At 43.1% G+C, this 26,340-nt stretch overlaps 1 protein-coding gene and 1 long non-coding RNA gene across 3 annotated transcripts in view; one reads left to right on the top strand and one right to left on the bottom strand.

Annotated features, from left to right (window-relative positions):
* The window catches only part of LOC149446193 (sodium/calcium exchanger 1-like), a 93,712-nt gene that overhangs the window by 51,729 nt on the left and 15,643 nt on the right, over positions 1–26,340 (top strand). The gene's annotated exons all lie outside the window — the stretch shown is intronic.
* LOC149446194 (uncharacterized) lies at positions 8,360–10,207 on the bottom strand. The gene is made up of 2 exons (XR_016306242.1): positions 8,957–10,207; positions 8,360–8,921 (listed from the first exon to the last, which is right to left on the bottom strand). It is a non-coding gene; the product is annotated as an uncharacterized LOC149446194 (long non-coding RNA).

The following is a 26,340-nucleotide window of genomic DNA, read 5'->3' as shown; positions in this document are numbered from 1 at the left end:
GAGCATGGACTTATGCTTTGCCAAAGGACTTTCCTACCTTATTAAGGTATGACTATCCCATGGGGCAATCAGGGACACCAGTGGACTAACTACTTAGAAGATCATGTACAGAAATGTGCATTGAAGATATTTTTCTGAACTGTTCAATTGTTATGCTTTAACAACTTTAGTAAAACAATGCCAGAAATAGCTTAAAGATCAGTTCTTGGTGTCAAGCAAAAAACAGTTAGCACAAAAGGTCAATAAACAAAAGTTTCACAATGCATAAATAAAAACAGTGCAGCACTCTAGCACAGTGGAAAAAAATAAATGAAAAATCACATTAAATGTGAAGAATCATCGGTCCATTTAAATGACCCAATATGCATCTAAAAATAAATATTCATCTTGTGTAATATAAACTAAAAAATATAACCAGTATCTCTTTAACCGAAATAATGCCACCATAAGATTATATGACTGCTGCCCTAATAAATATCATAAATAGATCAGTGAATCCTGTAAATATGAATCAATACGTTAACCAGCATAAAATAAAAATATTTTGTTACCACAGTGTATATCAACCAAAACAAAAGTTCATGTGTATTCTTATCTTGTGCATCCAGGTAGATTCTGATCCACTGATATGTTATTCCACCAAGTAAACTATCACCAAACACACTGCACTCACCAGAGTATTGCTGCTTAAATTACAAGCAGCAAAACCACATTATGTGTATTCCTCAAGACGCAGAACATAGACTGGGCTGGTGGAGTCTTGTACAGACTCAGAAATGTTGCACAATACATAGAGCTGAGTTGTGAAGTGTATTTGAGGAAGAGTGCACAGAGTGTAATGAGTGAAAAAAACTGTGCCACAGATTACAAGAAAGGTAATTGTGTTCCTTTGGAGAAGCATTGCTTTTATATTGGAGTGCTGCCTTAACGCAAGCCTTGCGTTAAACTGCAGCCTCAGCCCACCTTTGCGGGCAGTAGCAAGAGCTCTCTCTGGATCCCGATATGGACTCATTAAGTCCTGCCCACATGTATAGTATAGCCTGTGGAAAATCATATTTTATAATATGTACTGCTATATATGGACTACAATTGCAGTACTACCTTGATATGATAATGAAGGGATGATTTGAAAAGACAGAGGAAATTAACGGGGGAGAATGGCAAAAGCTGAGATAATTTTAAACCTCTAACAAGGGAACTGACTTCAAAGAGATGAACAGGGTGTTCAGGGAAATAGATTCTATGAGTAATAAAGACTTTGTTTTTCCCCATTGGTTTTTTATTCCTAAATTAAGAAGACGGGTTACTGGAGTGTCATAAACACATATCTAAAGGAAGTAAATACGTTAACGAAAAAGGTTTTGACTACATCATAGCAGAAATGTAACTATATATAACAGGTACCATAGCAAAATCATTAAAAGACACCTATATCTGCAACCTCCATCATAAAGGCAACAGCACTTCTGTGCCAGTCAATGGCAATAACTAACACTGCAGCAAACTAATTACTTTAATAATCAGATAATCATGGTGGAGTTTTATGCATGTTCATTATATTCAGGAATTATTTTCTATGTGTTAAGTGCTTTTGTTGACAGAAAAAATGTGCAAGATGATGTTGCTGTGCCCCATAGCCATCACATAGCCTAGCTATTCTGTGCTACTAGCTACAGAACTAATGTACCTGATGAAAACCAGCTACACCATAAGGTCATTCTAACATTGAGTCCATTTATCCCAGTCTGTAACATTTTCAAGCCCTGTGAAGGGAGAATGCCAGCGCCCCCAAAATACATTGACTGTTTTTTTGTACCATAATAAAAATGGAATAATTGTAATTTATAGTTGCTGATGTGGTGCTCCTATTGCTATTCCAACATTTGGATCATATTCAGGGCTCCCCTTTAGAGGTTTCTTGTTTCCTGAGAGCAGTCTAACCAGGCTAGAGAACATTTTTACCTAAATGTATCTTTACTAGGGAACTCTAATAATAAAAATGTTGCAATAACTCAAATACACTCTTTTGGAAACATAGGCTGCTATGGCTATAGTTATCCTTATTTTTCATTTCTATTATAGAATATTTTGAATGTTAATTATATCTGTGTGTGATACATACATAGTACCCAACATCTAGTTTTTGAATCACAGAGATACACAGCTGGCACAAGCAAGCACGGTAGAGTTGACAGGCTCCCCAAATATACTTATTTGAACACGATAACAGTTTACAACATGAAAATATACTTTACAACAATAAATCTGGCAAAGCCTAAAGTTGGACAGATTTGGCATAGACAGATTTAAATCCCGGCCACTTCAGCAGGGACCAGCCAAGGTTCAAACCATCTATGGGCTGGCTGATTGTACCCAATTCAATCGTTGTACAACTTGGGTACAACCAGCCTGTTTGATTTGCAAGCAATAATCACTGTTCTCCCGGCTGGGATAGCTAATCCCCCACACCCCCCACTCAATAGCTTAGTAGGAGGGATTCCCCCTTCAACACTAACTGTGTTAAAGGGAAAATCAAGCAAATTTCTTTTCTGCAACCCATGGTTGCAGGAAAGAAAATCACATCATCTATTGCCAGCTTTAGAATCCAAAGTATCTGTTTTTCTAGTGTGATCAGAAGTCAATTCTCTGGTAGGCTGTGCATGTAATGTAATTTTTCTACAATATATATTAAGATAATGGAAAATCTACGTATACAATGGTCAGTGTATGTAAAAAATAAAAAAATCCTGCAATAAGGTCAATATCACATGTAATAAAAAAACATCAAATGAATAAAAAAAAATAATATAAAAATAAATAAGAGTAAGAGGCTTGCCTGTTTTTTCCAAGGAGCACCTTTGAGCACAGTAGCACCTTTTTGGAAGATCAATTAAGCATGCAGCACTTTTTTGTCATATTGGATTGGGGACTTTTTATATACACGCGCTCATTTTTGCACAGTATATCATTTTTTAATTCATGGTATATATATTAGGTGTATAGGTGTTCTATTTTGTATTGTATACACATTATTTGAATACTCATGAATTTTTAGTTTGCACATATTTCCTTATTTGTTATAGTTTCGGTGAACAGCACACTTTTTTCATGTGTTGCAATGTATGAATGTGTAGTAAGGAGAAAGGGAACAAAAATTAGAGTTGGTAGCCACGTAATCAGACTTTTTCTGTTATTTTAAGTCTACCTTTGTTCCATGTTTTGTTCTAGTTTAATGACTACTATATAGAGAAGTATATGTTTAAAAACTGCTACATATAGAAGTATTTTGACAATAGACAAAGCTAAAATCCTTTTTGTGAAAACCTTACAATTACAATTGCAACGTATTTTTAACTTAATTACAGTGGACTACTTTGGTGTTTTCCTGGCCACAGAAAATATGAGGTCATAAATACTTGTCTGCATTTTTTGCTGGAAATTACCTTAAATTTCCAAACAATTATATATTTTCTGAAAGCAGACACCCTGTAGAATAAAATGAAAACAGTTGCACTTATGTTACATGATATTTGCGCAACTGTTTATCCAACCCATATTTTCAGGAAAAAACACACTAAAATAAATTTTACACAACATAATACTAAATTTTTGATAAAATATTAGGGTTGTGTTGAGTAAATAAATATAAAACATGTCAAGACTTAACATTGCATGTACCAGTAAAATCACAAAAAACTATCGTACCCAAAATTCTTGTTCGGTGATGTTTTAAAAGCCATTAGAGGCCATCAGTTTAGAGTTAACCATGAATTGTGGCCCTAGAATTATTTCTCTCATTTTGATGTTTGCACAATTTGTGCTTACATACACATGCGTGCCCTGCATTATGCTTTTGCACTGTGGTGTGTATGGAGTGGAGGTAGGCAAGTTACAGTTTTCTTTCTTTTTTTTTTTTGTTTTATTACAATTTTTTATATACTTTTTTTTTATATACAGTATATATTATTTTTTTTTGCTATCACAAGGGGGTTTACAAGCCCCCTATGTGATAACATTGGGCAAGGTTCTCTTTATTCAGACATCAGGGGTTTATTAAACCCCCAATGTGTTCCCTGCCCTCTGCTGCAGCTACTAAAGCACAATTTGTGCTTTATTAGCAGCATCTTCACCTACAGTAACTGGGGAATGACAGCTGTAAAACCAGAAGTGATGGAATACACATCGCTTCCAGGTCCATTAGTTATAAGAGATCAGGGAGCAGATCCTTCTCTCTTATTTACAGCTGTTTACTGTAGCCCTGGGCTCCCTGGAACCATGAGAGCCAGGGAGCCACAACAGCCTCCGTAGAGGTGGGCAGCACCTTTGGAGCCCTGTAAGGGTAAGAATAAGGATCACTTTTACCTTAAAGCCCCTCACCAGCTATAAAGAGCAATACGAGGCTTATGGTTTGTTTTAAACTTTTGTTTACCATGCTGTTTATTAACATACCTTGGAGAACAAGGGGTCAAAGTATATCTAAAGGAAATGAGGCACTGGATTAAAATTATCAGTGGGTCAATCAGTTGCAACAAGGCACAGTGGCTCTGGAGAGGTTGTTCTCAACAAGAGTGTGGTCTCCCAAAAGCATTAACTTATGGGTGTAAACAATTCATGAAAATAAAGAGGACTGCTTAGCTGATAACAACTCATATATAAATATAATTTTTATATATTTATCTAAAAGTGAATATCAGCCAAAGAGTACTCTTTGGCTGATTTTTATGAATTGTTCACACATATAATTTTATGTAACCCAGTAACAATCAAAAGAATATAAGATGTTTTAATATATATTTTGTAGCTCTGAAGAAAGCGGAGGTCTTCAAACCCCCAAAATGTGTTGGCTCTGGACCTTCTGTTTGATGCTGTCTTTTGTCAACTGAATGGGGATGTGCCACACCCAGCTCACAGCTGTGTGCAATATACACAATCACAGCATGGTGGTGCAGGTTTTTAGGGATTAAATCAAGTGGTGATGAGGCAACATAACACCTCCTTACCAATGTCCTCTGGAAAGTGGTCCACTGTGGATTGCTCTTCACAGGTCAATGCCAATGTAAACGAACCCTTACAGAATATCAAAAAAGTATACATTCTGATCCTAAAATTGTGTAAATCTTCAGCTAACAGAGCAATGAAATGAAGCAAATGCAGAGATCAATATGTCAAATTTTATTAGTCACTGCATATGATAGATTGTATAAAATGTTGCCAGATTTTTCTGTTGAAAAAACAAACAGGTGAAAACTGCCAGTTTCAAAGAAACCTTATTATCTATTGGTATTTTTTATTAACTTTTTAACTAAAATTTATTGATTTGCAATTTTTCATTTCAAAATAACAAGAGTACAGGTGGTAATGCACAGTATATAATGTTATTGCAGATAACAGTACTACTTAGGCCTCGTGAACACAGGCATACTTAGAGTGATAGTAATGTTTTGTCACAGAGCAGCCCCAATCCTCCTCTATTTGGGCTCCTCCTCTTCACCCAGTGCCCCCCACAGCAAGCCGATTGCCCTGGGGGCACTGGTGCATGCTCACTCCCAAGCCGCTGCTCTATGCATCCATAACACACATAGAGTCGCAGCTTGGCCCCACCCCCATCTCTCCTCATTGGCTTATTGGTGTGATTGACGGGCAGGAGCCAATGGCAGAAGAGAGGATAGGGGTCACCGTTAGAAGGAGAGCAGACAGGGGTCACTGCTGGCAGGAGAGAGGACATGGGTTACTGCTGGCAGGAGAGAGAACAGGGGTCACCATTGGCAGAAGAGAGGGCATTGGCAGAAGAGAGGACGGGTCACTGCTGGCAGGAGAGAGGACAGGGGTCACCACTGGAAGGAGAGAGTAGTGGTCACAGGGGACATAAATAGAATTGCCTGCTTGCAGATGCATGGAATGCCTGTGCATGCCATGAGGGCAATCACAGAACTTCCACAGGAGACCCCTATGCTCTATCCTTCCAACGATGACCTCTGTCCTCCATCCTTCCAGCAGTGACCCCTGCCCTCTATCCTTCCAGCGGTGACCCTTGTGCTCTCTCTTGCCAGCAGCGACCCCTGTTTTCTCTCCTGCCAGCAGTGACCCCTGTCCTCTCTCCTTCTAGTGATGACCCCTGTCCTCTCTCCTGCCAGCAATGACCCTTGTCCTCTCTCCTGCCAGCAATGACCCCTGTCCTCTCTCCTTCCAGCGGTGACCACTGCCCTCTCTTCTGCCAGCAGTGACCCCCTGCTGGCAGCATTGCCTGCTTGCGGATGCATGGAACGCCTGTGCATGCCATGAGGGCAATCACAGAATTTCCACAGGAGACTCCTGTGCCCTATCCTTCCAACGACGACCCCTGTGCTCTCTCCTACCAGCAGTGACCCCTTTTCTCTGTCTTGCCACTGGTGACCCCTGTCCTCTCTCCTTCTAGTGGTAACCCCTGTCCTTTCTCCTGCCAGCAAAGACCCTTGTCCTCTCTCCTGCCAGCAATGACCCCTGTCCTCTCTGCTTCCAGCGGTTACCCCTGCCCTCTCTTCTGCCAGCAGTGACAACTGTCCTCTTTCCTGCCAGCAATGACCCCTGTCATGTCTCCTTCCAGCGGTGACCCCTGTACTCTCTCCTTCCAGCGGTGACCCCTGTACTCTCTCCTTCCAGCTGTGACCCCTGTCTTCTCTCCTGCCAGCGGTGACCCCTCTCCTCGCTCCTTCCACCAATGGCCCCTGTCCACTGGTGTCCCCTGCCAACGGTGACCCCTTTCCTCTCTCATGCCAGTGGCGACTCTTATCCTCTCTCCTGCCAGTGGTTACCCTGCCCCTCTGCTGCCAGCAGTGACCCCAATCCTCTGCCCTGCCAGCAGTAAACCCTTACCTGTCACCTGCCAGCAGTGACCCCTGTCCTCTCTCCTTCTAGCAGTGGCCCCTGTCCTCTCTCCTTCCAGAGGTGACACCTGTCCTCTCTCCTTCCAGCGGTGACCCCTGTCCTCTCTTCTTCCAGCTGTGACCACTGTTCTGTATCCTGCCGCTGGTGACCCCTGTTCTGTATCCTGCTACTGGTGACCCCTGTCCTCTCTCCTTCTAGCAATGACCCCTGTCCTCTTTCCTAACAGCAGAGACCCCTGTCCTCTCTCCTTCTAGCGGTGACGCCTGTTCTCTCTCCTTCCAGCGGTGACCCCTGTACTTTCTCCTGCCAGCCGTGACCCCTATCTTCTCTCCTTCCAACAGTGATCCCTGTCCTTTCTCCTGCCAGTGGTGACCCCTGTCCTCTCTCCTTCCAGCGGTGACCCCTGCCCTCTCTTCTCCCAGCAGTGACCCCTGTCCTCTCTTCTGCCAGCAGTGACCCCTGTCCTCTTTCCTGCCAGCAATGACCCCTGTCATGTCTCCTTCCAGTTTGATCTCCAAAAGTACAGACGTTGTGTAGATAGCTGTTGAATAGTTTGGTAAGGCATTTTGAGTGGAAGAGATTCTGCTTTTGAGTTAATTTTGTAGCCTAAAAGTGATCCACAGAGGTCCCGTGCTTTTTGGTGCTTAGGGAGGGTAATGTGGGTTTGAGTTCGAGTAAGGAATGAATCATCTGTGAAAAAAAGAAATCTTAAATTCTCTATATTTGACTGAGACCCCATGAATATTGAAGCAAAGAGGAGAGGGGACACCCATGCCTAGTACCATTTGTGATGGATACGGGCTGAGAATTTGCTTATGGAATCTTGATGAAAGTTGTAGGGGAGGAATAATGGCTAATGGCTTGTAGAATGGGGCCTTTATGCCAATGTAAGGAAGGCTTTTTCTGTGTCAAGACCTAGTAAGAAGGCCTCTCTCTTTTCTTTGTTGGCCACATCAATAAGGTTAATTGCCTTTCAGGTGATATCCCCAGCCTGTCTAAACGGCGTGAAATCCACTTGATCTTTATATAAAAGAGGGAAGTACGGTATCTTGTTCAGTTTAATAGCTAATGATTTGGTAATTTTTTTTTTATTATCTGTAATCTGAGCATAGGTTGTGGTGTTTATCTGGTTTGGGGATGGCTGTGAGAAAGGATGATTGCTTGTCCATTAATATTCGTGTTTTATTAAGAAACTAACTGAATAGTTTAACTGTACGTATGTGGTAAGAGAATCAGTAAGAACTTTTTATAGTTTAAATAAGATGGGAATGTTTTAATTGTGGCACTAACTTCTTCCTGATCCATAGGGAGACTTAAGAAAGTTGGATGTAGATATTTTTATAAGTAAGGCACTGTTATATCCTGTGGATGAGATCTTTAGGAAGTTGGTTGTGGGATATTTCAGGGCAGTTGTGTAAAAAAACACTAAACAGTTGATTTTGTTGAGAGGGGTGGTGTAACGGAAGCGTAGGCAGGACAGAGCACACGGAGAAGATGGGGAACACACAAAACTTTATTGAAGCAACAAAATGACAGACACTCAATGGGGAAATGGCAGGGAGGGTGATGTGTGCGCAAACCAGGGACGATTCCAGGCATGGGGGGTCTTCTGCGACAGGCAGGCAATCTCCCCCCTAGGCTTGGGGCCTCAGCCGAGCTCCCTCCGTGACTGGACAGTGGATTGGAGCCTTGGGCAACAGGCGGGCAACCTACCCCTGAGCAGGGGTCTCGGGCAACAGGCAGGCAATCTCTCCCCTAGGCTTGGGGCCTCAGCCGAGCTCCCTCCATGACTGGACAGCGGATTGGAGACTCGGGCAACAGGTGGCAACCTACCCCTTGGCCGGGGTCTCAGGCAACCGGCGGCAACCTACCACTGGGCAGGGAGCTTGGGCAACAGGCGGCAATCTACCCCTGGGCAGGGGCCTCGGGCAACAGGCGGCAATCTACCCCTGAGCAGGGGTCTAGAGCAACAGGTGGCAACCTACCACTGGGCAGGGGCCTTGGGCAACAGGTGGCAATCTACCCCTGGGCAAGGGTCTCAGGGACTCAATGGGACTCTAGCTGTGGAGTCTGGCCTCAGCACAGCTCCCACCCAGCTTTCTAGGGACATTGGGTTCACGGGGACTCAATGGGTAGCGATGGCTCAAGCACTCAGGGACACCACAGGTAGCTATACTCCGGGCACGCCATGGGGCGGTTACAGTAAGGGTAGTCTAGGCGTGTAGTAGAGCAGTGCATAACCCATGTAGTCTGTGCGCACCACAGGGACAGTTCAGGACACGGGTGGTCAGTGCACACAGCGGGGCAGTTCGGAACACGGGTAGTCAGTGCACACAGCGGGCACAGTTCAGGACACAGGTGGTCAGTGCGCACAACAGGGACAGTTCAGGACACAAGTGGTCGGTGCACACAGCGGGGACAGTTCAGAACACGAGTGGTCGGTGCACACAGCAGGCACAGTTCAGGACACAGGTGGTCAGTGCGCACAACAGGGACAGTTCAGGACACAGGTGGTCAGTGCACACAACAGGGACAGTTCAGGACACGGGTGGTCGGTGCACACAGCGGGGACAGTTCAGGACACGGGTGGTCGGTGCACACAGCGGGGACAGTTCAGGACACAGGTGGTTAGTGCACACAACGGGGACCGTTCAGAACACGGGTGGTTGGTGCACACAGCGGGGACAGTTCAGAACATGGGTGGTCAGTGCGCACAACAGGGACAGCTCAGGACACTCACGGTAAGCAGCTTGCAGACTCTCAGCGGCAGGCGGCTCCAGACAGGGACGACCAGCGGTCAGCGTTCCAGGGACAACCAGCGATCAGCAGACAGCAGCAGCTCCCCGAGCACTCAGCAGCGGACGGCTTCCAGGGACCCGCGGCCACAGACAGTGTGCAGGGTCCCTCAGCAGCAGCTCCCAGGGCACTCAGCAGCAGACAGCCTCCAGGGACACGCAGCCACGAACAGTGTGCAGGGTCCCTCAGCAGCAGTTCCCAGGGCACTCAGCAGCAGACAGCCTCCAGGGACACGCAGCCACGGATAGTGTGCAGGGTCCCTCAACAGCAGCTCCCAGGGCACTCAGCAGCAGACAGGGTGCAAGGGTGCTCAGTAGACAGGCCTACAGACTTGCAGGGTCTGGCAGGGTCTCAGCTGTGGGGTCTGACCTTTGAGGAGAAGGCTCATGCAGAGCTGTGGAGACTCCCAACCCTGGGGAATTGCAGAGGGCTACAGTCCTGACCTTTTGGGGGTCTGCAGAGTGCGCAGGGGGATGGCTGGGGAGGCTCAGTCCCCCTCACCCGAGCCTCCCAGCATCTTTTTGGGAGCAAGATGATTCCAGCAGCATGGACAGGAACAAAGAGAGGAGGGCTGCTTCCTGTGTGAGTCTTTTCAAAACCATGTGGGACGCGGCTAGGTTGCCTTGGCAACGGCCAGCCCAGCCCTGTCCATGGAAGCTACACTGTCATCGGAATGTGCAAGGGGGAAGGGAGGGGTGGAGGGATATGGCGGGGGATGGGAGAGGCCCTGGCACTCTGTGACAGGTGGGAATAAAGAGTCCCTGTTTAATCCATAATTGCTTTTGGGGTGGTGTCTAAGTCATAGCAGTAATAGGAAGAGATAGCCCGTTCGCCGCACACTTCACCTGGCCCAAGTGGTTAGCAGGTAAAAGCAGCCTCAGCTCGATTCATCCAGACCATGCCTCCAACTTGTTTTGCCCTGCCCCCTGGGGTTAATCATGGACATGAGGGTCTGCTGGTGGCAGGGGAATAAATACTATCATCACCCACCTAAATATTGATGTAGGTAAACCACTCAGAACATTTAAAGGGACAGGTGAATGAAAAAGTGCACAAAGTCCAACTGAGACTGCATTTATCTGCTAACCACTCTGGCTGAGTGACGTGTGCAGCGGCTGGGCTACCTCTTTCTATTTCTGCAGCATGCTTTGATCTGGGGCATGGTCTGGATGGACCTTTCTCCAGCCTGCACCTCACTGCTCACCGACATCTAATTCATTGGATCTTGACTGCCTGAGTCAGGACCCTTAATTAGTTAGTTCACCTTTACCATAAAGGTGGCAATGCAGATAAGGGGTGTCTGTAAATAAATACAAACTGTGCAGCTCTGACTAAAGTTGAATAATGTCCTTGCTCTAGGTGTAGGCCATTTATGTACATCCTGAAGCCTGACTGGAATACTCCAAGGACACTGCGAGGTGAGGCCTAGTCAATATTGCCACCTCCAGCATCACAGGAGTAATCTCTCAGACACTGAGCTCGGAGCTACTGTATAAGGGGAGAGAAAGAACATGTGAGGGGGTCTGAATCAGAGAAAATGCTTCCACCTGTGAGAGTGGAGGTGGCAGTAATGACTAGGCCTCACTTAGCAACATCCTAGCAACTTCCTGAGAGTAATCTAGTCTTTTAAGGGCAGTTGATAAAGTTATGCATTGCCCCTGAAAAACATATTTGTGGTCTTCCCCGTGTGGATTTTGACACATCTAGGAAGGTACTTTCCTTAAAATAGTTTCCCTGCCTTAAAGTAAAAATGTCTCCCCCTCCCCCCTCCCCAATGCCTTTCCTATACTTACTTGAGCCCTATCTTGATCCAGAGCTGTGCCACCTGCAGAGGTACTGGTATCTCTCTCTCTCATCACAGGTTGACAGCAGCGGGAGCCATTGCTTCCCTCTGCTGTCAAACAAATCATTTGATGAGGAAGCATGGGTTAAGTTGAGTTGTGCTGTGTTTGTCAACGCAGACTGCCCTGCTTGGGAGCAAGCCTGCTTCCTAAGGTGGCTTGCTCCCAAGGTGGCACACAGAGAAGAGGAATTGCCAAGAGCGCTGGTGGGGGACCCCAGAGGAGGAAGTTCCAGGCTCCCCCGTGCAATTTTCTAGCACAGTGCAGTTTTTTTCTAGCACATCCATATATACTGTTTTAATGTATTACTTTTTGGTAAGGTTATCCACTGAGAATTGTTAATTTTCATCTGTAAATCTATATCTCACATTTGTAAGAATTGCAAACCATTAAGATGTGCTGGACTGTAATGCAGTGTCCTGAAGGAGCATGATAATTTGCCTCTATACGTAAACCACCATTCCATAAATCACTCTAGTAAGCACATTAGTAGTAGTAAACCACATTCACTAAGCTCTAAGGCAAATTCCAAAGTGAACAGCTTATTTGTCTTTAGTAAATCAACCCCATAGTGTAGTTCCAAGTTCACTACAAAGTTATAAAAGTAACTGAAAATGCAAAACAAAAACAGAAAAGATAAATGTTTTCAAAGTATAAAATCTGTGAAAACGAGGTAAATAAAGCATTTGGGAAAATTATTATGGTGAGCAAAAACAGTAGTATAATCTGTGTAGTTCAACACAGCTGGATGAAAGAAGCCATAATCAGTCAGTCTGGAAGCACATAGAAGACTAATACAAAGAGACAATGAAAAAAGGGAGATGCTACTGCTTCTTGGTCAGCGAGCTTGGGAAAATGAGAAGCTTGTTAAAAGGCACCTCACGTATATTGTTTGCTTGGAGATGGTGCTCAGTATTCTGTAGCTGTGCTGAAGCAGAAAGAGGAGGGGTGCATTTGGAGGTGAATGAGATGATGTGTGGGTGACAGAAAGGGAATGAGGGACAGTGATCTAAAAGAAGAAAAATAGGTAGATTGGCAGTAATAACAGACCAAGATGAACAAAGTTAGGAGAGAGGAGGGAAGAGAATGAGCAACGCTACTAGAGTCTAAGGGTGTTAAATATGTGACAGAGTGAGTAGAGGTAGAGAGCAGATAAAGAATGAAACAAAATGATGGATGCAAAGAGGGAAGAGAATTGTATGCATACAATAAGATATCAAGAAATCGAGTAGATTCTAGCAATGGACTAGAAAGCTGGCAATTTGCAGAGAAAAGAGAAAGTAGGAGGCATAGCGATAGAGAACAGATGTTTGCTTAACTTTGCTACTAAATAACAGATGTCACCTGGTGCCAGATGTCACTAACATGATTATAAACATGTACAAATATCCATAGTTTCATATTTAGGGATTTACAGATGTTCTCATGTATCTTAGCATACAGTACACATCTTAGCAACATCTCATAAAGAAGTGTATAGGATTTACTCTATGAAAGCTTAGGATACCACATCTGTCCCACATGACCTAATTCCTAAATATGATCATAATTCAGTTCTTTCTCACAGAAATAGAACAATCCACCTGAGATGACTCAGCCACTGTAGGAGATCATGATGTCATTCTACGGCACTTTGAGGACCTACAAGAAAACACTGACCTAAAATGACTTGACCCCCTGTTTTCAGACATCAAACTTTCAAGCTTTCTATAGCTTCAGACACCTGCTGAATATATGCTGCTATATAGAGATGCACTGTATGTGGCAGCATTTTACTGTAGAAAATAGTTTAGGTCTTACCTTAAAAGATATCACAGACATTTCGTCCTTCCACAATTTTATCCCAGTGGTTACATGTAGGGACACATGGGTGACACTCCCTCCATGTTCTCCTCCTCGTTGGGCGCCAAGTATAGGTCTCATAGAAGGCCTACCCCGGGCCAGGTTCTTCTGGGCTACGCTAGACACCTTGGACAGGGTCACTCACCTTACACATGGGGTGCCTTTACTTTGTATTGTTCTCACCAATGCCCGGGGACAAGACAGGGGTCACTTTCAGGACAGCTCAACCTTAAGGTGGGACCCCAGCTTTGGAGATGACTGTACACCGTGCACACTTGAACAATAAACTGTACTCCAGTTAACTCTTTCGTCCCCTTGTCAATAAACACTGTACTGTCTCTGTTGCATTTAGGAGGGACCTGCTGAGCCTATGCCCATTCCACCTGTCCAGCTTATTTCCACTACCTCTCTACCAGTAAAAGAATGGGGTCCCGCTGAGCACCTAGCGTGGACTCCATACGTGCTCTGCATAAACTTTTTCCTCGTTCGTACCTCTGCAGAAGCTGGGGACCTCTGCAGTGCTGATCTGCTCCCGTTGCGATGGGGAACTGACCGCTCATGGAGAGAGTGCCGACAGCTCCCTTGCTGCAAGAGGCTGTACCACCTGTCACAGGCATGCACTTCATGACAGGCTGCTTGATAAATCTGTTACCATAGGTAACCACATGCTTGTACTGCACACTGTGTTAACTCTTATGGAGCTGTCTTCATACCCCAATGTGCTCTACTGACCCACGCTGTAGACTGTGAGGTCGATTCACTAAAACTGGAGAGTGCAAAATCTCTTGCAGCTCTGTATAGAAACCTTCCAGGTTTTTTGTCAAAGCTTAATTGAACAAGCTCAAGTTAGAAGCTGATTGGCTACCATGCACTGCTGAGCCAGTTTTTGCACTCTCCAGTTTTAGTGAATCCACCTCACCTCATACACAGTCTTTTCTTAACATCCCTAATCCCTAACTCAGACTTGTGGCTGCCCTAGTATACTTGCACAGGAATGATCAGACAGACTACCCCTGCCCCCCTTCCTGCACAGCCTTTCACTGGGAAGATCAGTGTGCTGCTGTTTCTCCTCTCCTAGCTCTTATGAGAACAGAGAGAACGTGTAAAAAAGGGTAAAGAGTGCGTTTATGTTCTTTTATATCTACAGTATACACAAATGTTTTGCCTTTCATTTCTATTTTAATCTGAATGGGTTGTTTTACAAGGTGAGGGTTTACGTATACTTTAAAAGACTGAACGTAAACAGCGATGCTCATATTTTTATATGCTAGAATATAGTTCCTAAAATTGCTTTCTCTACAATATCATCTGCACTTCTGGGCTGAGACATGCACAATGGCATCAGTGTGTCCCCCTACTCTATGTGATTTGCTAAAACTACTTCATCAGGGCATCATATATAACCACTTGTCATCCACCTATAGCAGAAGCACTGTTGCAGAGCGGCACGGCTGCGCAAAATGACATATATACGTGATTTGCATTTCCGAGTAGTGGGCACGTGCGCCGCCCTACACGCTCCCATATTGGCAAAGCTGACAGGGGAGAGACATGTGTGTAAATAACACACAGGTCTCTCTCCTGTCAGCATGGATATGCTGCTTTGTATGTCTCTGCAAAACAGCATGTCGCCCCAGATGTTAACCCATTCCTGCCCAGTGTCATTAGTACAGTGTCAGTGCTTTTTATTGATCACTGTATTAGTGTCACTGGGGATGTCAATGGCAGTTAGTCAGTTCCCACTCAGAATGCCTGCCGTAGTCCCACTATAAGTTGCTGATCGCTGCCATTACTAGTTTAAAAAAAAAAAATCCACTATATATACTGCCATTTGTATATGCTAAAACTTTCACATAAACCAACTAATATACATTTATTGGTATTTTTTTCCAAAGACATATAGCAGAATACATTTTGGCATAAATTTATGAAGACATTTTTTTTTTTTGTTTATTGGATGTTTTATAGCAAGAAGTAAAAAATATGTGTTTTTTTCTTTTTCAAAATTGTTGGTCTTTTTGTTTATAGCGCAAAAAATTAAAACCACAGAGGCAATCAAATGCCACTGAAAGAAAGTTTGTGAGGAAAAAAAGGACATTTATGTACAGTGTTGCATGACCGTGCAATTGTCAGTTAAAATAACGCAGCGCCGTATCTCAAAAAATGGCCTGGTCAGGAAGAGGGGTAAATCCTCTGGAGGGCAAGTGGTTAGATAAATGTAGCACACCCCTGCAAGATCCTCTAGAATTTTACCCAGATTCTATCTTATTCAGTGTAAAGGCAGCCAGGCAAATGGCAGCAGACACTCATATAACTCCATGATCAGTCTAGGGGTATTCTTTTTTTATTAAGTTTATTGCAGATTAGCTTGGATGGGGCTTAGGGGTAACTGGGGGATACTCCAACAACATTTCATAGTAACTTGAGGACTCTTATCTTCCTATTAAATATTCTGAGCACAGTCTTTGTCCACTTTTAAGCACACGCTGACTCTGATGCAAGAGGGATAGCAGCAGCACACAGTCACTGGTCTATACTCACTAATATCCTTGAACAGTTGGATGCCTCCTTCCAATATCTTCAAGACACTTCTCCTGTGAATTCTCCAGATCAGATCCCCAAAAGAAGTCCCTCAGTCAACTTCAACTTCAGCAGAATATTCTCCCCAGCTAGCCACCTGGGACCTTGATGAGTAGTAGAAAAGCACATCTAGCGTGTCCAGAAGGGCAGCAGCCCTTCAGGCAGGGATCTCCTCCTCCTGGACAAGAGACCCCTCGGATCCAGGTCTCAGACTATTTATGCTAACTCCCAGACAACATCTGGGCACCCTCCCCCAGGGATTGGCTGAAACTCCATAAATATTCACGCTCTGAATTTGACTCTCTCAGCCGACTATCTTCAAGAACCATCCAGAAGGTGGGGAGAGCAGTCAAACCCACAGCATGTGAAACCCAGAGCAGACCAAAGTAATCACTAACAGCTCCACTGATTACAGAAGAGCTAAAGACTACATTTATCTAACCCAGCACCTATCTAGGAAGGTGCTACATTATAGTATATTGCAGCTGACCAGTCCTTAGGTGTGGTGGCTGCATTCATTTTTTGTTTTAGTCTATTTTCAGGCCTTCCTTTACTTTCACCTGGTAATCCTGAGAATAACACACTTCCTGTTTCTTGGTGGCTATGCTCACTCCTCCAGTGTATCTATGGAGGTTGTCTTGGTAGGCACAAAGGCTGGACTTCAAGCATGTCTGCCTTTGTTTATCTCCATTAAATAAGGGATGGTGAAATTAAAAGTTTAGAAAAGGAAGATATTTCTTTTTCTTTTGTTACCAGTTCAGCTCACAGGAAGTGAAAAGGACACTGCATGCTGCGCCAGATCAGCAGGTATTTTTTTTTTGTACTTGCTGAAAATGTTCTTAGCTTGAAAAAAGAAAACTACTGTAACCAGTACATAATAGGACTGGTAAGATGCAATAAATTAAGTTTGTGTTCCTGAGTTTAGTTACATATATTTGTTACAAAGTTGGTAAGGTTGAGTAAAAACACAGGTCCCTCTAGTTCAATGCGTGTTTGTACATGTTTGTTATAAATTCCCATAACTCTGTATATTGTGTTAGAAACATATATTCAGTATATAGTTACATAGTTTATGCTTCCTGGGTAAAGGATCTAAGGCCACTTTCAGATGGGGTAGACTCAGGGGCGGACTGACAACTCATGGGGCACCCGGGCAATAGGGGATCATGGGGCCCCTGTGTCCTTGCCCAAACTCAAAAAAACCTATGAAAAAGGTACCAGGGGCATCTCATGGGGCCCCCTACTGACCTCGGGCAGTGCCCGAGTTTCCAAATGGTCAGTCCGCCCCTGGGCAGACTCCGTCTTGATCAGCAAGTGATCACTATCATTTTCTGCAGAGCAGACACAGACATAGCCCACTCTGCTCTATGGGCTGCCGGGTGTAAACGGACTCTGCTGTCCATTTACACCCAACTATCCTCCAATCTGATCTGCTTAAACAGAAGAGGACAGATTCCCTTCCATTTTCTATAGTGACCAGTTTGGAGGGTATATGGACTTACACCAGCCTGTCCATAGGGGTGAATGGACCATGCGATTAGGCCTACCTGAAAAACTGACAGGTGGACCTGATCGGTTCTGCCATGTGAAAGTGACCTAAAAGATTAAGTTGTCGATGCTCTCAGCTAGTACCTCTTCTTGGGGGAGGGAGTTCCACATGTTTCCACAATATAACCTTCTTTCTTCTAACCTCAGACCATGACCGTTTGTAAAAAACGTTTACTTTGAGGTCTCTGTAGAGGACAATTATTGAAATCACATTTGATATACAGTGTTTGTACATTGTAATCATATTCCTAGTAAGTGCCCCTTCTCCAGAGTAAATAACTGTAATCTATGTAATCGATCCTCGTAGCTGAGGTCCTCCATCTCCCTTATTAGTTTTGTTGCCCTTTGCTGAACTTTTTCTAATTCAGCAATGTCTTTCCTGGGGATTGGTGACCAAAACTGAACTGCATATAAAACGTAAGGTTGAACCAGAGTTTTGTTACAGGAGTTGAATTATTGGTATATCTCTTTAATATATGCCCTTTTTAATGCATGTGAATATTTTTCTAGCTTTGTTAGCTGCAGTTTGGTATTGCTTGCTATTGTTAAATTTGTAATCTACAACCACTCCTAAGGGGGCCATTCTAATGTGTAATTTGAATAAGTATTTTTGGCACCCAAGTGCATAACTTTATATTTCTCAATATTGAATCTTATCTGCCAGTAGCTACTCAGACTTCTATTTTGTTAAGGTTTTCCTGTAACAATGCTATGTCCTGTGCAGGGGTGGACTGACCATTTGGGAACTCGGTCACTGCCCAAGGGCCCGGAGTCAGTAGGGGGCCCCATGAGATGCCCCTGCTACCTTTCATAGGCTTTTTTGGGTGTGGTTTGAGTGTGGGCGAGGACAAAGGGGCCCCATGATCCCCTATTGCCCGGGGGCCCCATGAGTTGTCAGTCCGCCCCTGGTCCTGTGCCAAAGTTATTTCCCTGCATGATTTGATATCATCAGTAAATACTGAATTTGAACTCTTGATTCCAAACTCTTTATCATTAATAAACAAACTGAACAGCAATGGCATGATACATGAGCACCAAGACAGAACTCTGGGGATCATTTATCTACTACTACTCTCTGGACTTGTTACACTCTCTGCAAATGCCACTAACTGTGGAAGGGAGTTCCACATCTTCACTGTTCTGCCAGTAAATAAACCCTCGTTTGTTTCATTTTCTAATAGTTGGTGGGGACAAATGTTCTTTTTCAATTGCAGTGACAAGATCATTTGAAGGAATAAGATGGAAAATTAGTCTTTAATGAATTGCCTGTTATGCACATTTAACAAGTTTTGACAAGGCTGAGATGTGGCTTAGTGCTTCTGAAAAGAAGTGTGAGGTGTTTGGATTTATGTAGCATTGTCAACCAAAGCAAAATTCAATTTGTCAGGAGTACTGTTTGTTCTTACTATAAATTGCCATTGTACTATGTTATGTAACAGTACACAATTCATATCTATATATATTGTATATGTAACAGGAACAGAACAGAAAATCAGACAAGGCTGCATTTATATGTTGCTACAAAATATTTCTACACAGAACATTTAACTAACTTTTATTTCTAAATGTTTTTAGAATTTGCCACTATACTTATGTGAATTTAACTGTGCATTTAAGGTATAAACACGTCAATGGGATCTAAATTTGGTTCTTTTTCAGTACTAGCTGCATTTAATTTTGGAACTGACTCATGCCACAATGTCTTTAACAATGAAGTTGGATTCTTCTTTGCAATTTATAACTTTCTGGGATAATTTCATTAAATAGAAGAGTGGGCTGAACATTACGCATAGTTAAAAGAGGAAGTATATATATCCTCCATATACATCAGCCACAATAAAACATTTATATCTTGCATTCATTCTTTAAAGTGCTCCAGCTCTATTTTCATGTACATTAGGGCTTCTGTTGCACATATGACCTTTTTTCAGTAAGGGTTGACATACAACAATGATGAGCCAAGTGTACTAACAATCATGTTTCAGTTTTAGTGAAGATGAATTGAGATTAGCTGCAATTGGTTTTTCTTATTTACATGTATTAAATAAGCCAGATAGATTTCAGTCATTAACTTTAATGCTAGGCCATAATCCATAACATTTGCATTGTTAGATGATTAACAAACCTCCAAAAAATTGATATATGGGTTGTGAAAGAACATAATGGTATCCATGAAAAAAAGGCTACTATGAAGTATAAAGTTTACGTTGATGTCCTCTGCAAAGTGACTTGCTAATGTTGCACGTATAAATTTGTACTATAATGGCAATTTATGCTAGACAGTGTTCCAAGGACAAATCTTCATAACCTTAGATTGTCCTCGCAATTCTGGGATAGCTGTAAACTATGGAATGCTAATTTAGAATTGTTGTGTGATTAACACCAAAGGCAAAAACATATCTGCTGTCACACAGAAAATCCAAACCGGTAATTCATAATCACTGTGTACTGTCCTCTCTGGTGCACAGCCTAACGGATTTTGTGGTCCTTGGTTGTGGGGGGGGGGGGTGTCACTGCTACTTTAGTATATGATGGCATCAATGCTATTAATACAATCCTTTGAATTTACCTAGTTTGCTCTGGACCCGCTGGGGGTGCTTGATTTTTTATTTTTTTTTGCACTATGCCATGCAGCACATAAGAAAAGAAAATGTCAAATGTTTGCAGCATCACTAGTGAGTTCACGCCCAGAGCGTCAACGACGTCAGGAGCTCAGAGTAAGAGGAAGTCTCCTTCCCTGCACCATTCACATGATAGTTCCAAAAGGAGGACTTTCTCTCACTTTGAGCTCTCTCTGTATATGGTGCCTGATGAGTGCATTTAGGGAGATCTGTACTGAGGGTTCTGTATGTTGGGGGGAATGGGTGGTGTCCGTACTGTGTTTTTTTACTTTGAGGGGATGGGGGTGTCTGTACTAAGGGAGAGGACTGTGTGTACTAGGGTGGGTGGATGTCTGTACTGAGGGGTCTGTACAAGGGAGAAAGGACATCTGTACTGAGGGGATTTGTATTGGGGAAGGGGGGCAGAAGTGAGGTGTCTGGTACTGGGGGGGGCTGTACTCAGGGGTCTGTATTGAGGTAATCCCTCTGTGCTGGTGGCAGGGGGGTGGCTGTACTAAGGGGTCTGTGCTGGGGAGAGTTTGTACTGAGAGGTTTGTGCTGGGATCTGTCTGTCCTGAGGGGTCTGTGGTGGGGGTCGGTCTGTGCTGGGAGGGGAGTCTGTACTGAGGGGTTTGTACTTGGAGGGTCTGTACTGAATGGTTTGTGATTGGGGAGGGAGGTCTGTCTGTACTGAGGAGTCTGTGGTGGGGGGTTAGGTCTGTGCTGGGAGGAGAGTCTGTATTGAGGGACTTGTTCTGGGAGGGTCTGTGCTGAGTGGGTATAATGGGTGCGGGGGGATTTAGGGAAGATCGGTGCTGTGGGGGATATAGACTTGAGAGGAAGCATTATTTGTACTGGGAAGAAGGAGTAATTTTGGTTGTAAAGTGGCATGTGTGTTGCCAAATCCCAACCCCTACAATATAGACAGTAAGGGGAATTTATCAAAACTGGAGGAGTCCAAATCTGGAGTAGCTGTGCATGGCAACCATTCAGCTTCTAGCATTCATTTTCAAAGCTTAACTGAAAAAGCTAAAGATAGAAGATGATTGCTTGTCATGCACAGCTGTTCCAGATTCTGTTTGCTCCAGTTTCAATAAATTCCCCTCACTGTGTTTTACATTTCATTCTCATGGCTACTGCACTCTAAATATGTTACTCCTGAAATCCTTTAAAGTAGACTTTGTGTAGAAAAGCATATGAAAGTTTAATTGTTTAAAAATGAGTCTGCTGAGGTTTGTACATATCTCTTGCTTGTGAGACAGTCAATAAAGCATTATTTGTGGGTAAAAGAACTGTTGCAAGGCCGGTGCTAGACTATTTTGCACCCTAGGCAAGACCAGCTACTTTGTACCTCCACCCACCCCCACAAAAAAAAATTTAAAAAACCCAAAAACTTCACCTGTAGTTCTACTTCATCCTTCCTAGCACACATCCTTTCCCACAATTCCCCCCTCCTAGCATAAATCCCCCCAATCCCTCCTCCTAGCACAAACCTCTCATCTCAGGAAAAATGAAAAAATGACTGTTACACCTTCCCCCTCTTTTTATTGTGTAAAATTCCCCCATTTGATAAGCCCCCCCCCCACATATTACAAGCGGGAAACCAGGTTGAGATGCAGGCTGTGCTCTCCCTCCTGTCAGTGGAGCGATCCTCCATACAGCAGATGACACAGGATCGCTCTTGGATTGGGCTGTACAAACTTTGATTACTCTGCCCCCTATCTCCTCCAATGACTGCTCATCAAACACTGATCATAATGTAAGAGCTATCCTGTGTCATCTGCTTTATGGAGGATCACTCCACTGACAGGCAAAGAGAACACAGCCTGCACCTCCTACTTCTCTCCTGTCATTTCTCCTTTGCAGGCTTCACTGCTTCAGACTGCTCTCCCCTTTTCCCAGCCGTGAATGCAGGTATGGGGGAAGGCATTAATTGGCAAGGCAGCGCGCCCATGGAAAGACCAACCTGGGGAGGGGTGTGGAACAACAGAAATCTGGGCGCCGTCTTCCCCACCAGCCCCCTAGATCCAGACATGGCAGAGAGTAGTGAAAGCAGTGGCCGTGGCTGCATCTCCTAGGCAGCAGTGTGCCTTAGGCAGCTGCCTAGTTCGCCCAGTAGTAGCACTGGCCCTGCATATGAGTACTGAGTATAGGGGTGGTATACCCCTATAAGCACTTCTGATTGTTCGCACAATTTGGCCGCACACATAATTTGGTGTGCCATGCTGTTCGCACCACTTTATTTCTTCAAATGACTTTTATTGGGGGGGGGGGGTTTGACATCATAAGAAGTATACTAGGCCTTGGTTCAATTTACATTATGTTAGATCTTAGAGGGCATTAGTATTGTTGGATTGATTATGGACAGATTATGTAAATTATCAGAATGTTTTTTTCTTACTTTTCTCTGGTTACTGATTTGGAAAAATACATGCCTTTTTAATTAATGTGCTACATACTGTGTATGATAACTTTAACTAACAAGAAAACAGCATGGAAAACATTTTGAATTGCTTATTCTAAAAGCCTCTAGTGGCAGGCCTGCAGGGTAAAGTTAGTCCTGTAAATGAAAATATTTAAAAAAACAAATTATATTCAGTTAGTCACATAAACACACACACACACATCATCATATAAAGTTAAAAATGCCTATATCTGAGTTAGGATGTTCCCAGGTCTCCAGCTGTTGTGCTATATACTCTGGGATGTCCTGCTGTTATTTTCACAAAAAAGTTCATCAGTTGTACTTCCATAAGTGGCTTGTTTCATTTCTACTCCAATATGCTTTATTTGACAAGAATAATGAGACTGTCCTGTGCTTCAACTTTACCACTCATAAAAGACAGATAGCAAAATGCAATTTATGCACCCAACACATCCGCAAGCATAGCAGTAATATTTTGATTAACCATAGCAGGGAATAAGAATGGCAGTCTTCTGTAATGGAATAAATACATATTTTTTTCATATTGAATTTTTTTAGTCCTGCTTGTAATAAAGGACAATATCACTGTACTTTCACTTTAGATGAGCTACATATCAATTCATTGTCCCAAGAGGATGCCTCTTCGATCTCATAAAGAAAACACGTCTGATTGCATAGGGTGCTATGTTAACTATGCATTACTATCTATGCATACATAAAATAGGACTATGCTACAAAATGTTACACTCTTTTGGTTTTATATTCACACTTTCATGATGTAAATGACGTGTAATGATAGTGCCCTGTATGCTTGAACTACAGTAATATTACATTTGTTGTTAAGAAGAACCTGTTGTTCACAGAGATCAATAACCCAAGGTCAAATTTACACACAGCACTGGATGTATTAGAGCAATGACTACATCCTCATACAGCTCTCTCTCTAGCAATTGTTGATTCCTGCACACATTAGATTCAAGCTTATACAGTGCCTTGAAAAAGTATTCATACCCCTTGAAATTTTCTACATTTTGCCACGTTACAACGAAAACCGTAAATGTATTTTATTGGGATTTTATGTGATAGACCAACACAAAGTGGCACATAATTGTGAAGTGAAAGGAAAATGATAAATGGTTTTCAACATTTAAAATATAAAAATAAATATCTGAAAAGTGTGTAGCGCATTTGTATTCAGCCCCCCTTTACTTTGATAACCCTAACTAAAGTAGTGGAACCAATTGCCTTCAGAAGTCACCTAATTAGTAAATAGAGTCCACCTGTGTGTAATTTAATCTCAGTGTAAATACAGATATTATGTGAAGCCCTCAGAGGTTTGTTAGAGAACATAAGTGAACAAACAGCATCATGAAGGCCATGGAACACACCAGACAGGTCAGGGATAAAGTTGTGGAGGATTAGGTGATGAAAAAAGATCTCAAGCTTTGAACATCTCACGGAGCACTGTTCAATCCATCATTCGAAAATGGAAAGAGTATGGCACAACTGCAAACCTACCAAGACATGGCTGTCCACCTAAACGGACAGGTTGGGCAAGGAAAGCATTAATCAGAGAAGCAGCCAAGAGGACCATGGTAACTGGAGGAGCTGCAGAGATCCTCAGCTCAGGTGGGAGAATCTGTCCACAGGACATCTATTAGTCGTGCACTGCACAAATCTACCCGTTATAGAAGAGTGGCAAACTATTGTTGAAAGAAAGCCATAAGAAGTCCTGTTTGCAGTTTGCGAGAAGCCATATAGAGGACACAGCACACATGTGGAAGAATGTGCTCTGGTCAGATGAGACCAAAACTGAATTTTCTAAAAACTAACACTAACACTGCCCATCACCCTGAACCCACCAAGAAACATGGTGGTGGCAGTATCATGTTGTGAGGATGTTTTTCTTCAGCAGGGACAGGTAAGCTGGTCAGAGTTGATGAGAAGATGGATGAAGCCAAATACAGGGCAATCTTAGAAGAAAACCTCTTAGAGTCTTCAAAAGAATTGAGACTGGGGCCGAGGTTCACTTTACCCTAAACATAAAGCCAGCTACAATGGAATGGTATTTTAACCCCTTCACGCCTAAGGGTAAAACAAATCTTAACGCCTAAGCACAATTTGGCAACTTTGACATGTGTTAGCAAAACCATACATATCATCACAACTACTTTGTGCATCCGGATAGATTATACATTGTTTTTTCAGGACAAATTGGGCTTTCATTTGATGTTAAATGGTAATGGATATCTGCAGTTCTTTTTTTTTTTATTACCAAAGGAAAACTGGCCCAAAATAGTAAAGAAAAAAAGAAACCTTTTTTTTAAATTTAGCTGTATATTTCTTGCTACTACCATAACCTACCACCAAAGAGCAACCCAAAATAATTTATCCTGCTCCTGACGATCACAACGATACCACGTTAGTTGTTTGTACCTGTAATACAGCCCAGAAACCATAGTGTGCAATTTGCTTCTTTTTCATTCTGCCACTAACTGACACTGATACTAATTAAAAAAAAAACTGCCCCCCCCCCCCCCCCAAAGAAAAAAATCTGACCTTGACCAATACACTAACCCTGGCACAGACCTAGATCAAACCTTAATCTAGCTATTTTTATTTTTAGTTATTAATTTATTTAATTAATTTTTTACAAACACTTTTTTTTCTCTCTGAAAGGACATGGAGAGATACAATGTATCTCTCTCCTCCATTCAGAGAGAGAAAACAAGGGGGTGAGCTTCACTGTGACTGATCACTGTGGCAGCCAATCAGAAGCTACCACAGTAATCAGGTGACCTGCAATTGGGAGTTCCGGATCCTGATAATTAGAACGGGCCCCGGGGCTCTCAGTGGCACCCCGGGCTTTGTGCTGGGAGTGCGCCATGCGGTGCTCTCCCAGCAGAAAGAACTGTACGCAAATTAGGGGCCCCACGGAAAAAAGCCCAGTTCTGTGAGAACGCTAGTTTGCGCGCAGTCAGCGTCAAGGGGTTAAGGGCCTCAATGTGTGAGTATTGTCGTCAGAGTAGTTCCATGTCACCATAGTGACACTGTGCTACTTTTAGGGTGTGATCAGGGATTTTGTTTTTACACTGTTATTGCTTAGAGCAGTGATAATCACTGTTATAAGCAAAAGTTTTAACTGTCATGAATGGCTTTCATTCATGACAGTTTTCTTACTGTTGTGATGCTGTGATTGGCTACAGCTAATCACATGGTACAGGGCTCAAGGTACCATCTGATAGTTTGCATGTAATCATGTGATCGCTATTATTGGTCATAGCGATCACATGATACTCCAGCCGTTCATAGTGGTCTGGTACCGAGCACCATGCATATGTGCACCATGACATACCAGTACGTCTTGGTGCCTGGAGCTGCCGCTTGCCCACAGTAAAAATACTGTGGGTGGGTGGCAAGTGGTTAATCTGAACAATCTTGATGTTTGTAAACTTACTTTGCAAAGATCCCCACACATTTACTACCTTACATTTGGTGACACGTATTCCCATTTCACTGTGAGCAGGCACCGCTGAGCCATTTCACAGAGCCTGCCTTCTGAACTACTGAGGTTCTGAAAGGATGAATTTCAGGAGGCAGACTTATTACAGGAATCACTGCCTTCAGGCAGCAAGGTACCATGAGATATGTAGTCCTTAGAAAGCAAACAGCAGAGGAGAACCTGCAGAGAATTCAGGAAGTTATGGAAAGGGATGGCCAGCAGATAGGCAGCATTTACTGTACAACATGAAATTAAACTTTTTAAGTTTATATTGAGTTGGCAAAAACAGCTATTGTTTATATTCCAAGGAAAATGCTTATGTTAAAAATGAAACTGTATGCT

Source organism: Staurois parvus, unplaced genomic scaffold, assembly GCF_062004578.1.
Source record: "Staurois parvus isolate SC_StPar_1 unplaced genomic scaffold, SC_StPar_1.0 ptg000694l, whole genome shotgun sequence".
Classification (NCBI taxonomy): domain Eukaryota; kingdom Metazoa; phylum Chordata; class Amphibia; order Anura; family Ranidae; genus Staurois; species Staurois parvus.
This window is presented reverse-complemented; position numbering and strand designations above follow the sequence as displayed.